The 16,214-nt window shown below is 39.7% G+C and overlaps 1 protein-coding gene and 1 non-coding gene across 2 annotated transcripts in view; one reads left to right on the forward strand and one right to left on the reverse strand.

Annotated features, from left to right (window-relative positions):
- The window catches only part of WDR70 (WD repeat domain 70), a 278,539-nt gene that overhangs the window by 175,749 nt on the left and 86,576 nt on the right, over positions 1-16,214 (reverse strand).
- Positions 14,682-14,753, forward strand: TRNAG-UCC (transfer RNA glycine (anticodon UCC)). Its single transcript has one exon. It is a non-coding gene; the product is annotated as a tRNA-Gly (tRNA).

Consider the following 16,214-nt stretch of genomic DNA (forward strand, 5'->3'; position numbering starts at 1 on the left):
CAATACCTTGATTTCAGGCTTCTGGCCTTCAAAATTTTTAAAGAACAAATTTCTACTGTTTTAAGCGAGCAACTGTGTGGTAATCTGTTACAGTAGTCCTTGCTGTTGTTATTTTAGTTGTTAAGTCGTGTCCGACTCTTTGTGATCCCATAGACTGTAGCTTGCCAGGCTCCTCTATCCGTGGGATTTTCTAGGCAAGAATACTGGAATGGGTTGCCATTTCCTTCTCTGGGTGATCTTTCAAACCCAGGAATGGAACCGGGGTCTCCTGCATTGGCAGGCAGATTCTTTACCACTGAGCCACCAGGTGTGATCACAATGGTGTGATCACTCATCTAGAGACAGACATCCTGGAATGCAAAGTCAAGTGGGCCTTAGGAAGCATCACTACTAACAAAGCTAGTGGAGATGATGGAATTCCAGTTGAGCTATTTCAAATCCTGAATGATGATGCTGTGAAAGTGCTGCACTCAACATGCCAGCAAATTTGGAAAACTCAGCAGTGGCCACAGGGCTGGAAAAGGTCAGTTTTCATTCCAATCCCAAAGAAAGGCAATGCCAAAGAGTGCTCAAACTACCACACAATTGCACTCATCTCACACGCTAGCAAAGTAATGCTCAAAATTCTTCAAGCAAGGCTTCAACAGTATGTGAACCATGAACTTCCAGATGTTCAAGCTGGATACAGAAAAGGCAGAGGAACCAAAGATCAAATTGCCAGCATTCATTGGATCATTGAAACAGCAAGAGAGTTCCAGAAAAACATCTACTTCTGCTTCACTGACTATGCCAAAGCCTTTGACTGTGTGGATCACAACAAACTGTGGAAAATTCTGAAAGGGATGGGAATACCAGACCACCTGACCTGCCTCCTGAGAAATCTGTATACAGGTCAAGAAGCAACAGTTAGAACTGGACATGAAACAACAGACTGGTTCCAAATCCAAAGGAGTACGTCAAGGCTATATATTGTCACCCTGCTTATTTAACTTATATGCAGAGTATATCATGCAAAATGCCAGGCTGGATGAAGACAAGCTGGAATCAGGATTGCTGGGAGAAGTATCAATAACCTCAGATATGCAGATGACACCACTCTTATGGCAGAAAGTGAAGAAGAACTAAAGAGCCTCTTAATGAAAGTGAAAGAGGAGAGTGAAAAAGCTGGCTTAAAACTCAACATTCAGAAAACTAAGATCATGGCATCTGGTCCCATCATTTCATGGCAAATAGATGGGAAAACAATGGAAACGGTGAGAAACTAGTTTTGGGGGCTCCAAAATCACTACAGATGGTGACTGCAGCCATGAAATTAAAAGATGTTTGCTCCTTGGAAGAAAAATTATGACCAACCTAGACAGCATATTAAAAAGCAGAGACATTACTTTGCCAACGAAGGTCCGTCTAGTCAAAGCTATGGTTTTCCAGTAGTCATGTACGGATGAGAGAGTTGGACTATAAAGAAAGCTGAGTGCTGAAGAATTGCTTTTGAACTATGGTGCTAGAGAAGACTCTTCAGAGTCCCTTGGAGTGCAAGGAGATCAAACCAGTGAATCCTAAAGGAAATCAGCCCTGAATATTCATTGGAAGGACTGATGCTGAAGCTGTAATACTTTGGCCACCTGAAGCAAAGAACTGAGTCATTGGAAAAGACCAATGTTGGGAAAGATTGAAGGAGGGAGGAGAAGCGGATGACAGAGGATGAGATGGTTGGATAGCATCACCAACTTGACAGGCATGAGTTTGAGTCAGCTCCGGGAGTTGGTGATGGACAGGGAAGCCTGGCGTGCTGCAGTCCATAGGGTTGCAAAGAGTCAGAAACAACTGAGTGACTGAACTGACTGAGCCACCAGGGAAGCCCTACAGTATTGCGGTGTACATGCATGCTAAGTCGCCTTCAGTCATGTCTGACTCTTCGCAACCCGACTGGCTGTAGCCTACCAGGCTCCTCTGTTCATGAGATTCTCCAGGTAAGAATACTGGAGTGGGTTGCCATGACCTCCTTCAGGGAATCTTCCCAACCCAGGGATTGAACTCGTGTCTGCCTGCATCTCCTGCATTGCAGGTGGATTCTTTACTCACTGAGCCACCTGGGAAGCCCACAGCAGTCCCAGAAAACTACTAATACATACTCAGTCTCAAGACCAAAAGAACTGCAAATGAGTACTGCATTCCAGTTAATATATTTGTTCCTTTTTTGCAAATGGTATGCATTAACAATTCTAAAACTGCTTTCAATATAAATGAAGATTTAAGCAAATGAGGAAATATGTTGGAGATAACAGGAGTTGAGTTTCTAGCTGTTGGAGAAGGAAGTTACTAAAGTGCAAAAAGGGGAAGATTAGAATGAACTCTGTGGTGTTTGAATGAAACTGGGGATATCAATACAAACTCATGGTTTTTAATAGGTAAATGTAAATACAGGGATAAATGTGCATTTCTAAATTATTCTCTCACTTTACATGATGGAAATATCTAGAAACAATAACATCTCAGCAAACCTAGTGAAGAGATCCTGGTTGCCAAATATTCTCCCCTAAAGGAACCAGGGCTCCTTGGAGAAATGATTCTTTCTGGGGCTGAGGTAGGAAAAGTACAAGATGAATACAAAATATTTGGTTATCTTAAAAAAATAAGAGAGTGTTGCAAACATGATGAGGATATGCTAAAAAGATAAAATGCAAATTGGAGGGGCCTTTCACAAGTTAAACCTGGGACAATTAGGGTATCAAAATAAATAATGAAAATAATGATTGTAAACCATTGTCTAAGAACCTTTGAAAGCATATTAATAAAGAAATAAATAAGAGAAAGTTCTTCCTTACAGAATGCTGATTAATAAATATAAGATAAATGATAGAAAAATTTTTGCACAATTTTGCAATCATCAGAGTAATATTCAATAACTGATTCAAACAAAACCATCAATGGACTCTAAAACCAATGGAGGAAAGTCTGATAATGAACAGGATAATGCCATGGTCTCAAGATTTCCCTGCAAATTACATAGCAATTACAAAAAGGTAATAGCAACTTTGTACTAAAAAAATTTGGTAGGTATAAGGTACTTTCTGATATGAAGAAGCAAGGAGAGTAAAATATTATTTTGGGGTAAGTCCTTCTAGAAATGCATACCCTGACTCTAATTATGAGGAAAAACAGACAAAACTGAATTTTACATTTTACAAAATAATGTGGGTTGTAGTCTTCAAAAAAAATCAAAGTAAAAGAAGTTGGCGGGGTGGGGAGGTATAGGAACTACTCCCAATTAAAGGAGACAAAGGGTATGAGGATCAAACTGGTGAGAAAATAATTATGAAGGAGATCATGGAGCTAACTGATGAAACTATTGATTATGGATTAAATAACAGTATTTTATCAATATTAAATTCATGATTATATAAGAAGATGAAACGTTATTAGGAAAACCAAACTAAAGAATTAAGAACAAAGGAGCATGATGTTTGCAACTTATTTTCAAAAGTTGGGTGAAATTAAACACACATACATAATTTTTATGTATGTGTATATGCATATATGCCTGAGTGCCTGGGGGATGTATAAGTAGGGAGGAAGAAGGGAGAGAGAGGAGAAGGAGGGACAGTGTTTGTGTTAGTTATGGGAGAAAGGGAGGAAGAGATGGGGGGATAAAGCAGTGGGACAAAATGTCAGCAATTGGTGATTCTGAAAAAAAGAGTATAAAGCAGCTCTGTGTACTATATTTTACAACTTTTCTGTAAATTTGAAATTACACCAAAATAAATACTTGAAAAAATATATATGTTCTGGCTGCTCTCTGAAAAGTCTGTTGCAAAAACAAAAGAGGAATATTGGCTTCCCTGGCCCTACACCAGGGAAAGGCCAGTAACAAAGAGGCACCGCGCCTCCTCCCTGGACCCCAGAGCAGCAGAGACAGCAGCCCCAGTGAGGTGGAACACTTGACGTTCCTGCCTCTACCAGGCTAACGTTAGCGACTAAGCCGATCCCTCACCTAAGGCTTCTCACCACACAGCAGCATCTGTAGGACAGAACGTTCCTGATAGTCTGTGCTTTACATTGGGATTAATGCCAGCATGGAGTAGCAGCACTCCCTTTCCCACCAACTCACAGACACAGCTGCTGTGTCCCACTGCTGTGTTCCCACTCCAGCTTTGCCCAGAGGCATACCCAGTTACAGGAACTACTACACAACATAAAAAGAGTAAGCTTCTGGTTTTCCAGCAAGAACATCAGAACAATAAACCTCTGACAACAGAGGGCAAAGGGGAAATTAAGGGCTTAAGAAGTAAGAAAGCTAGGACAAAAATATCATTTAAATCTGTATAAACAGTACTGAGCTCACTGCTGAGGTGAGCTCATACGTGTAATATGTGAAACCTGTCAGAAGCAACTTAAGAAAAGCACTGAGATCTCAAAACACCGCAGACTACCACCGAGGTTCCACATCATCTCCTGGGTAACATGCACACGAGACAAACCAGAATAGCATACAAAGGCATAAAGACTTTGGAAATTAAACTTACATCGGAAGTAAAAACAGCTAACATAAGGCAGGTCAGGACGTACAGTCTAAAACTAATCAGGTTGACTGTCAGCTAAAAAGAAACCACATATTCACAAAAGCAAAAAAAAAAAAAACTTCTAGCATTCTCCAGAAGTTTTAGACAGGAGCCTGCATCTCATAACACAATATTCAAAGTGTCAAGAATACAATCCAAAATTAAACATATAAAAAAATCAGGAAAACCTAACGAGCCCTCAAGGAATAAGATATGCTAAGTCATTTCAGTCATGTCTGACTCTTTGAGACCCTTTGGACTGTAGCCCTCCAGGCTCTTCTGTCCCTGGGGTTACTCCAGGCAAGAACACTGGTGTGGGCTGCCATGCTCCCTCCAGGGTATCTTCCCGACCCAGGGATCACACCCATGTCACTTATGTCTCCTGAACTGGCAGGCAAGTTCTTTACCACTAGTGTCACCTGGGAAGCCCCAGGAAGTAAGATGAAAGATGCCAACCACAAGATGACCTAAAAGTTGGAATTCTCAGAAAAATACTTTAAATCAGTGTTTACAATCATGATACAAAAAGGGAAAGCAGACAGTTTTGAAACAAAGGCAAAGACAGACATGCTCAGCAAAGAAAAACTAACTACTTTTTCAGAATGGAAATTTGTACTGAAAAACATAATAATGGAAGTTAAAATTCACTAGAGGGGCTTAACAGTAGAATGGATACATTAGAGGACACAGTCAGTGAACTTGAAGACAGATAATTCAATTCAAACAATAGAAGAAAAAAAAATAGGGAGAAAATGAGCAGAATCATAAAGATGTTTGCTGCTGCTGCTGCTAAGTCACTTTAGTCGTGTCCGACTCTGTGTGACCCCATAGACGGCAGCCCACCAGGCTCCCCCGTCCCTGGGATTCTCCAGGCAAGAACACTGGAGTGGGTTGCCATTTCCTTCTCCAATTCATGAAAGTGAAAAGTGAAAGGGACGTCGCTCAGTCGTGTCCGACTCTTAGAGACCCCATGGACTGCAGCCTACCAGGCTCCTCCACCCATGGGATGCTGGAATGGGGTGCCTTTGCCTTCTCCAAAAGATGTTTGAGACTATATAAAAAGATTTAGTATTCCTGTTATATAAGACTCTTAGATGCAGAAAAATATTTGAAGAAATAATGCCTAAAAATTTCCAAAGTGTGGTGAAAAAAGTAAACATACAGATTTAAGAATCCCAGTGAAAACCAAACAAAATGAACTAACAACAAAAATTTTTAATGAAAGATATTTTTTAAGCACTAAGAGAAAAACTGTTGTTATTGTTCAGTTGCTCAGTCATGTCCGACTCTTCACGACCCCGTGGACTGAAGCACACCAGGCTTCCCTGTCATTCACCATCTCCCGGAGCTTGCTCAACTAATGCCATCCAAACACCTTTCTGTCGTCCCCTTCTCCTCCTGCCTTCAATCTTTCCCAGCATTAGGGTCTTTTCTAATGAGTCAGCTCTTCATATCAGGTGGCCAAAGTATTAGAGCTTGAGCTTCAGCATCGGTCCTTCCAATGAATAGTCAGGATTGATTTCCTTTTGGATGGACTGGTTGGATCTCTTTGCAGTCCAGGGGACTCTCAAGAGTCTTCTTTAACACCACAGTTCAAAACCATCAATTCTTTGGCATTAAGCCACCTTTATGGTTCAATTCTCATATCCATACATGACTACTAGAAAAACCATAGCTTTAACTAGACAGACATTTGTTGGCAAAGTAACATCTCTGCTTTTTAATATGCTGTCTAGGTTGGTCATAACTTTTCTTCCAAGGAGCAAGTGTCTTAATTTCATGGCTGCAGTCACCATCTCCAGTGATTTTGGAGCCCAAGAAAGTAAAGTCTGTCACTGTTTCCATTGTTTCCCTATCTATTTGCCATGAAATCATGGGACCGGATGCCATAATCTTCATTTTTTGAATGTTGAGTTTTAAACCAGCTTTTTCACTCTTCTCTTTCACTTTCACCAAAAGGCTCTTTAGTTCTTTTTCACTTTCTGCCATAAGGGTGGTGTCATCTGCGTATCTGGGGTTATTGCCAAGTTAAGTGTACAGAAAATGTACTTTAGAAGCAAAGGTGAAACAGAGACATCCTAAGATGAAAGAAAACTAAGAGAACTTGTCACCAGTAGACCTGCTTAAAAAGAAATGCTACAGGGGGAATTTCCTGGCAGCCCAGCAGTTAGGACTTGGCTCTTTCACCGCCAGAGGCCAGGTGTGATCCCTAATCGGGGAACCAAGATACCACAAGCCTTACAGCATGGCCAAACTGTTTTATTTTTTAAAAAATAAAATGCTACCACAAAGTGAAAAACTGGTCATATAATTCATTTGGAAACTTTATTAAAAAATAAAAAATTTCAAGAATTATCTTATTATTTCAAGAAGATTTTTACTATTATTTTATTCTTATTTTAATTCTTATTGGTTTATTATTTCAAGAAATTTTAACTCAAGGATATTGGTGAAAAGAAAGAACAAAGTTGGAAGACTCACACTTTTCCATTTTTCAAAATTAATTACATGTTAATGTTAGTAGCAGCTTTATGCATAAAGCTTTGTTGGCAAAACACATTTTGCCAATGGGACAGATGTTCAGTGAGAGGGAAAGAAGGAAATAAAGAAAATGTTTCAAGAAGGAGAGAATAATCAACTGTGTCAAACACTGCTGAGAGTTACAGTGTTAGGAGAATTGAGAACTGACCAACAGTTATGAATCACATGACTGTGGGGTGGCGTGAACAGATAAGTGACTTAGTGTTGAAGTGTGTGTTAGTTGCTCACTTCTGTCCGACTCTTTGCGAACCCATGGACTGTAGCCTGCCAAGCTCCCTGTCCATGGAATTCGTCAAGCAAGAATACTGGAGGGCATAGGCATTCCCTTCTCCAGAGGATCTTCCTAACCCAGGGGTCGAACCCAGGTCTCCCACACTGCAGGTGGATTCTTTACCATCTGACCCTGTGCACCTAAGGTACTAAAAGATAGTAATTAAACTGACTGATAATAGATTAAAATCTGTAGAATTGTCAGAGATCCTATTCATCTCTTTCCAAAACAGAAATTTGTCTGTCTTGTCTTATTTAAGAAAAAAAAAAAGAAGAAGAACTTCTAGGGCCAAGAAGTAAATAAGTATCTGATCTAGTTAACCTCTGGCCCCAGAAAATAGCTCATCATTTGCAACAAAAGGAACACCTCAATATCCATGAGACATGCCCTGCGTTCAGGGACTTCGATCCTAAACTGCCTTGGCTTCCTCAATCTTGCACACGACTTCACACTTTCATTCTCCCTCTCAGTGTAACTCAGCTCCACTTCCACTGACAGCTCTTCCTGGCCCCTTAATCTAATGTGTAGCGGGCTTCCCTCCCAGTCAGTTCCTAGCTTACCATCTTCTTCTACTCCCAGACTCAGGAGTCACTGCTTCTGAGCACAACGGGCATAACTCAGTCCAGTTCTTTTTTTGCAGTATAGCTTTGGGGGGGTGGCTTTTTTCTAAATTGGAGGATAATTGCTTTAGAATGCTGTGGTGTTCTCTGCCATACATCAATGCCAATCAGCTATCTATCTGTCTATCTATTTCTCCTCCAGTTTGGAATCTCACTTCCTATGCTTTGTCCTAACAGAAACCCAGCCTATGCAGGTCTTGAAGGCAGGCTCCAGAAGAGAGGTCTTTTACTGATACTTATTGATTAGAGTTGAAATATCATCTACAAATATAAAGTATATTTCTAACAGGACCAAAAGAAGATGATCCCTACTACAGAGGACATTAACATAAAACACAATCACCTTAGTTGTTGAGTACACAGAATATGAACACAAATAGTAAGCTAACTGAAGAAATACTAAAAGACTATGAATGCTGTTTCTTGTTTGTAAAGACAAGAGTATGACAAAGGCAATGGGAATGTTAAGTACCCTTGTGTTAAAACAGTGACCAAAATTAGTCATAATAGAAAATGAAGTTCAACTGAGGATTCTTAAATGAATCTAAACAGATTCAGTATCATGGCTCACATTAGTGGAAAAAAAATTTTAAGTGACACCTATTAAAGAACAGTCAGTGACTAAAACACTTTTTCATCAAATAAACTAGGTTTTCTCTCTTTCTCCTTTATTTAAACATAGGCACTCCTAGGGGGAAAAAAAATTTCCTTCCTTTATTTAAGTCTGGAAAGAGCCTAGTAGAAAGAATGAAGCATCTATTTACTTCTCATAATCTGCTAGACTGTGCATACAGAGAGGACGTTATCAAGCCATGACCACTATTGGTTTCCTCTAATTCACATGCACTCATGCTCTCCCGTGCACAGAGGTGTGCTGATCTACAGTTATCAATCCGTACCCCTGTGGCAGCCTCGTGACAAAAGCTGTGACCACTGCCCCACCACAGTGCCATTTGCAGTCACTGAATGAGGTGAGGCTCTGTGACCCATAAAATGAAAGTACCCATGTTTTTGGCATAGTGAGTTAACTAGCAGAGGCAACTCCTACGAAGAGAGGAAATGCCTCAGGGAATATACTATCAGCTTTAATCCAAAAGTTCTTCTTAACTGGAGTCCATTCATGGCTTCAGGAATCTTCAAACTTCCTAAAATTGTCAGCAAAATTTTGTGTCGGTATATTTTGCTGGAGAAAATGTTCATAGCCTAATTTTGGGGGTTGGCAACCTTCTTCTCTAATGGACTTGTTTTTCAGTCACTCAGTCATACCCAACTCTTTGCGACCCCATGGCCTGCAACACACCAGCCTTCCCTGTTGTTCACCTTCTCCCAGAGCTTGCTCAAACTCATGTTCATTGAGTTGGTGATGCCATCCAACCATCTCGTCCTCTGTCATCCCCTTTGCTTCCTGCCTTCAATCTTTCCCAGCATCAGGGTCTTTTCTAATGAGTCGGCTCTTTGCATCAGGTGGCTGAAGTACTGGAGCTTCAGCTTCAACACTGTCTTTCCAATGAATATTCAAGATTGAAATCCTTTAGGATGGAATAGATAGTAACTATTTTAGGCTTTCTGGGTCACATGGTCTTTGAGAGAACTACTCAAACTCTACCACTGTAAGCACAAAAGCAATCACAGACAACAATAAATGAACAGGCATGGCTGTGTTCCAGTAAAACTTTTATTTACAGAAACAGTGCAGGCTGGATTTGGACCACGGATTGCGGTCTGCCGAACCCTGTGTAATCCATCACGCTCTTAGTCATTCCCTTCTATGAATCAAGGACTCTGAAATTCAAATCTTTCTAACTACTGAGCAATTTAAAAATACATTTGAAGATACCAAAGAGATAGATTCATTCTTCTTTGATCAACTCAACTTCAATGACCTCGTCTATAAGATACTGCAGTAGCTCCAACTATAGCTAACTCTGTCCACAGATGGTTCCTTTTCTGGAATCACGAATGTTCTTTTCAACATCCTAAATTTCAACCAATCACTCAACATAAACCTGAGTGTCCTTTTGCTGTACTTATAATGAACAACTTTTATTCTGGAATAAATCCCTCTTCCTCAGCATTGTATTCCCTTCAAACACCTCAGGCTCCTGAACAGACTCAAGAGGATCATAGCATGCGCACATACTAAGTCACTCAGTCATGTCCAGCCCTTTGTGACCCCATGGACTGCAACCCGCCAGGCTCCTTTGCCCATGGAATTCTGCAGGCAAGAATACTGGAGTGGGTTCCCATTTCCTTCTCCAGGGGATCTTCCCTACCCAGGGATCGAACCTGGGTCTCCTACATTGCAGGCAGATTCTTTACTGTCTGAGCCACCAGAGAAGCCTTAAAAAAAGGTTTTGTCTGACTCTTTGTGATCCCATGGACTATACAGTCCATGGAATTCTCCAGGCAAGAATACTGGAGTAGGTAGCCTTTTCCCTCTCCAGGGGATCTTCCCAACCCAGGGATTGAACCCAGGTCTCCTGCGTTGCAGGCAGATTCTTTACCAGCTGAGCCACAAGGGAAGCCCAAGAATATCATATGAATATGCCAAAGACTCTCTCTTATAACTTAAGATTTTGTAACCCTGAATGCTCCCACAAGTCTTAGCAATTTTTCTCTCACACTATCAATATCTATTCTAAGCCTTTACTATTCTACATAAGGTCTCATTCCAACTTTTCCCAACACAAAACTAGGAAATGATTCAGTGGCTACATGGTGACACCTTCAACTTTTTATCTAAGGCCAACCACTTGTAATCGTACCTGCATATGAGCCCAGTCGCATCCCTCTATTTCCAATGTAAATAAATTTCCTTCTCCCACTCAAAGCTAAGTCTTGCTCTTATGTTTGATCTCCCACTCTACCACCTCCTTGGGGACTTTCATTATTACCTAGTATGTTTGGTATTTGCAAGACTGTATTACTTTCCTATTTCTGTGTAACAAATTACCACAAACTTAGGGGCTTAAAACAACTCTTAGTTTATTAGCTAACAGTTTGGGAGGTCAGAAGGCCAGTCACAATCCAGAAGGTTGAATTTTCTGCTTGGGGTCTCAGAGACTGAAATCAGGATGTTCGGAGGGCCACATTCCTTTGTGGAGGCTCAAGGGAGCATTCATTTCCAAGCTCATTCAGGCTGCTGGCAGAACCCAACTTCCTGTGGTGGCAGGACTAAGATGCCTATTTCATTGCCTCCGTCAGCTGGGAGCTGCTCACAGCATCTAGAAGCTGGATGCCTTCCTTGCTACATGGATTCCTCCACCTTCAAAGCCAACAAACGTGAAACTTCTCTTCTTGAACCTGAATTAGACAAAGCCACTTCCAAAAACCTTTGCAAAACAATCCCTTCTTGACATATACACCCTACTATATATACAAGAGATTTACTAATTAAGGACCTACTTATACAGCACAGGGAACTCCACTCAGTACTCTGTAATGGCCTATATGGGGAAAGAAACTAAAAAAGAGTTGGATACATGTATATGTATAACTGATTCACTTTGCTGTATACCTGAAACAGACAGAACATTGTAAATCAACTCTACTCCAATAAAATTTTTTTAAAAAAACAATAGGGGGGTGGGAAATCCCTTCTTGATATATATCTCTTGCTGAAACAGCTAAGAAACAAAATCCTTAAGCTTCCTAGAAGTCAACTGGTTTGATTGTGAAAATAAAATCTGTGAGGCACATGCTTCATTTCTTGAAGGAGCCTTTAGTATAACGGAATATTCTGACCTTTTGATCTTTCTGAAGTTTTAGCAAAAGGTTATACAGCACACCCTGGGCTTTTTGTCTGTGTCACACTTTCAGAAGCAATTTCTTCACTTTAACATTCTTTGCCATATGGATAGGCTCAAAATTCACTCAATCATCTAGTATTCGTTTCTGTTTAACAAGACTTTTCTCAATTTACCTTTTGTTCTCATTTTTTACTATAAGTAGCAAGAAAAAACCAGGCAGTACTTCCAACATTTTGGCTGGAGATCTCCTTGGCTATAGCTATCTATCCAACGTCATCATTCAGGTTCTGCTTGCATATTCAAAGCCGGAAAAGAGAATCCCTCTCGAGTCAAATCCCTCAAATTTTAAAATCTTTTTTGCCAGGAAGAAGGGCTCATCTGATTAGGCAGGATCCACTGAGGATAATCTTTCTTTCTTAAAGTTAACTGTGAAGACAATATAATCTAATTGCAGAAGGATCTCATTATACTCATGGGTCACATCCACACTCAAGGAGAGGGGCAGGGAATTTTGGGTGCCACATCAGAATTCTCCCTATAGGGACTATTATGTAGCAATTTTGAAATTACTTTCTATGTACTATAGGAGGTGTTGTTCAGTCACTAAGTCATGTCCAACTCTTTGAGATCCCATGGACTAGCAGCACACCAGGCTTCCCTGTCCTTCACTATCTCCCAGAGTTTGCTCAAACTCATGTCCACTGTGTCGATCGATGACGCCATCCAACCATCTCATCCTCTGTCGCCTCCTCCTCCTCCTGCCCTCAATCTTTCCCAGCATCAGGATCTTTTCTAATGAGTCAGCTCTTCACATCAGGTGGCCAAAGAATCAGAGCTTCAGCTTGAGCATCAGTCCTTCCAATGACTATTCACGGTTGATTTCCTTTAGGACTGACTGATTTGACCTCCTTGTTGTCCAAGGGACTCTTAAAAGCCTTCCCCAGCACCACAATTCAAAAGCATCAATTCTTCAGCACTCTGCATTCATTATGGTCTAACTCTCACGTCTGTACATGCCTAGGAAAAACCATAGCTTTGACTATATGGACTCTGAACAAATGAGTAAATGCTGGTGATGCTAGAGGACAAGTTTTTCACTGGAGAAGTGAAATACAAATACTCAGTGGGGAAAGGCTAGGAAGCTGGATTCAAATTGGGTGTATCACAGTGAACTCATGATTTTTTTAATACATTTTGCTTATTTTTTGGTTGGTTGGTTTATCCCTCCAGCCCCAACTCTGTCTTCTGAAACAGTGTAGAAGATTAACACTTCAGCAACATGGAACAACAGACTGGTTCCAAATAGGAAAAGGAGTACGTCAAGGCTGTATATTGTCACCCTGCTTATTTAACTTATATGCAGAGTACATCATGAGAAACACTGGACTGGAAGAAACACAGCTGGAATCAAGATTGCCAGGAGAAATATCAATCACCTCAGATATGCAGATGACACCACCCTTATGGCAGAAAGTGAAGAGGAACTAAAAAGCGTCTTAATGAAAGTGAAAGTGGAGAGTGAAAAAGTTGGCTTAAAGCTCAACATTCAGAAAAGGAAGATCATGGCATCCAGTCCCATCACTTCATGGCAAATAGATGGGAAACAGTGGAAACAGTGTCAGACTTTATTTTTTTGGGCTCCAAAATCACTGCACATGGTGACTGCAGCCATGAAATTAAAAGACGCTTACTCCTTGGAAGGAAAGTTATGACCAACCTAGATAGCATATTGAAAAGCAGAGACATTACTTTGCCAACAAAGGTCCATCTAGTCAAGGCTATGGTTTTTCCTGTGGTCATGTATGGATGTGAGAGTTGGACCGTGAAGAAGGCTGAATGCCGAAGAATTGATGCTTTTGAACTGTGGTGTTGGAGAAGACTCTTGAGAGTCCCTTGGACTGCAAGGAGATCCAACCAGTCCATTCTGAAGGAGATCAGCCCTAGGATTTCTTTAGAAGGAATGACGCTAAAGCTGAAACTCCAGTACTTTGGCCACCTCATGTGAAGAGTTGACTCATTGGAAAAGACTCTGATGCTGGGAGGGATTGGGGGCGGGAGGAGAAGGGGACGACAGAGGATGAGATGGCTGGATGGCATCACTGACTCAATGGACATGAGTCTGGGTAATCTCCGGGAGTTGGTGATGGACAGGGAGGCCTGGCATGCTGTGATTCATGGGGTCGCAAAGAGTCGGACACGACTGAGCGACTGAACTGAACAATGAACATAAGCAGTGCCCTAGATCTTGATTTGTAAATAGAATTTTCAGTTCAAGAGAACCATGGAATGCTAGAAAAATCAGAACAGAATAGTACAAGGTGAGCCAGGAACATTTTGTTGTGCCAGAATGTAAGAAAGTACCCCCGAAATGATGGGGATATGTCAAAAGGATAGAAACCAGTGTTATGGAGTTTCTATTAGAGAAAAAGCTCTGTAAATATTCAGAATTTGGAAAGAAACACAATGTATTTTAAATGAATTCACTTTTTAGAGTTATACTTGCAGTTAAAACCACCAGTTACAACTGCTTGAGGAAATAAAATATACCTAAAATTCACAGTTTATAATATTTTACTCCTAAGAAACAATATTTACCATTAAAAGGACATGACTAAAATATTTCATTTCCAAATAATAAGGGCAATTTTTTGGAGAGGTTTTATATCAGAATAACTACATGTACTATTCAAACATAAATAAAGCATTTGAAAGTACCTTTTCTCCAAAATTCCTTATAAAACTTCTAATCTCCGTAATTAAAGTACAATCATAGAGAAATGGCCCACTAAAAAGTCCAAACATTAAAGGGTCCCCTGAGCCTGTCCTCTCCCACTTTAGCCAAGTAATTATGAAATAAATGGCACAGAACCGTTTTAAATGGCTGAAGGTAAAGTATGGGTCTACGAGTTTAAAAGAATAGAGAAAAACATTCTCTGGGACTTCCCTGGTGGTCCAGTGGTTAAGACTCTGCACTTCCTCTGCAGAGGCCTGGGTTCAATCCCTAGTCAGAGAAGTAATATCCCACATGCTGTGGAGGGCCAAAAAAAAAAGAAAAGAAAAACACTCTCCGACTGGAAGTAATATACTAAAATTCTGGTTTAGAATAAATGAGTTTTAGATGATAATATAACTACAGTTTTTAAGGTATGCTTTTGAATGGTTTAAGGGTTGATTCTTGTTTATCCTTGTCCTACCTTCCTAATGATTTAAACCTGAAGAAGTAATGTCCCATTTTCTCAGATAATATAAGCAATAAATATGAGATCAGTGATCTTCATATTTTAAAGAAACAACAGAACCTGATTTTCAAAGAATATCTTATAAAGAGCTCCAATACAGAAAACAGACAAAACTGGAATCTCTGTGGCTGAAGGAGGCCCCCTGCCCCTCACTCCCACTCTGAGGCCTCGAATTCCACTTGACTAGCTCCAAACAATACCTTATGTAAAGGTTCTCGTGCGATCAGAAAAAAATGCTTCTCAGATGCATAAAGGAAAAAAGGTATACAAAAACTGAAATCTTAATTGTGATTATATTTGGGTTGTAAAAATATGAGTAATTTTTCCTTTTCAAATTTGTAACAGTCAATAAAAATTACTGTTAAAAACTCAATAAACTAGTTTTTAAAGGTATAAATATAAATACTCTCCCTATAATGTAGTATGTAGCAGAAATATATATATACATATATATACACTCACACACCACTAGAAGTACACCCCCCCAAAAATACATACATTCACATAAAGATATAAAGAGATAAAAATCTAACAATATAACAGTTTAATAACATAATTAGAAAGGGCTGTTTATATTTGAAGTACATAATATTTTATCATAACAGATCAGATATATTTAATAGTTTCTTTTAATGCTCTATTGGTTGAACTTACCAGTAAAGCGACAAGTTATTAATTACTCTTTGAATCAGAAAAAAGTTTTAAAAGTTAAGAAAAAGTGTCCCATGAAATCTGCTCCCTTCAAATAATAATACTTGCATTTCTAAAACCCATCACTCAAGTACAATTAAGCTAAAAATAGTATTTCCTAAATAAGTAGTCAATTATATTTGCTTCTGAGAAATGGAGAGAGTAAGTATTAACCATGATTTTGAAATCAAAATAGAGATAACATTAGACAAGATTGGGAGAGTTACAGTATTAAGTTATAATATATAGTTGTTTTTCACATATTGGTAATTAACTTAATATTTTAATTTCCTATATATCTACATAGATTTATCTACCTTCACTCTACTTTCTGAATAATCTTACTATATGTACTATATATATGTATATACTTTTATATATATACACATATATGTGTATGTGTGTGTATGTGTATATATATATATGTTCAGTCACTAAGTCATGCCTGACCCTTTTGACCGCATGGACTATATGTAGCTCACCAGGTTTCAGTCCACGGGATTTTCTAGGCAAGAATACCGGACTTGGTTGCCATTTCCTTCTTC

The sequence above is a fragment of the Bos taurus genome, chromosome 20, assembly GCF_002263795.3.
Source record: "Bos taurus isolate L1 Dominette 01449 registration number 42190680 breed Hereford chromosome 20, ARS-UCD2.0, whole genome shotgun sequence".
Taxonomy (NCBI): Eukaryota; Metazoa; Chordata; class Mammalia; order Artiodactyla; family Bovidae; genus Bos; species Bos taurus.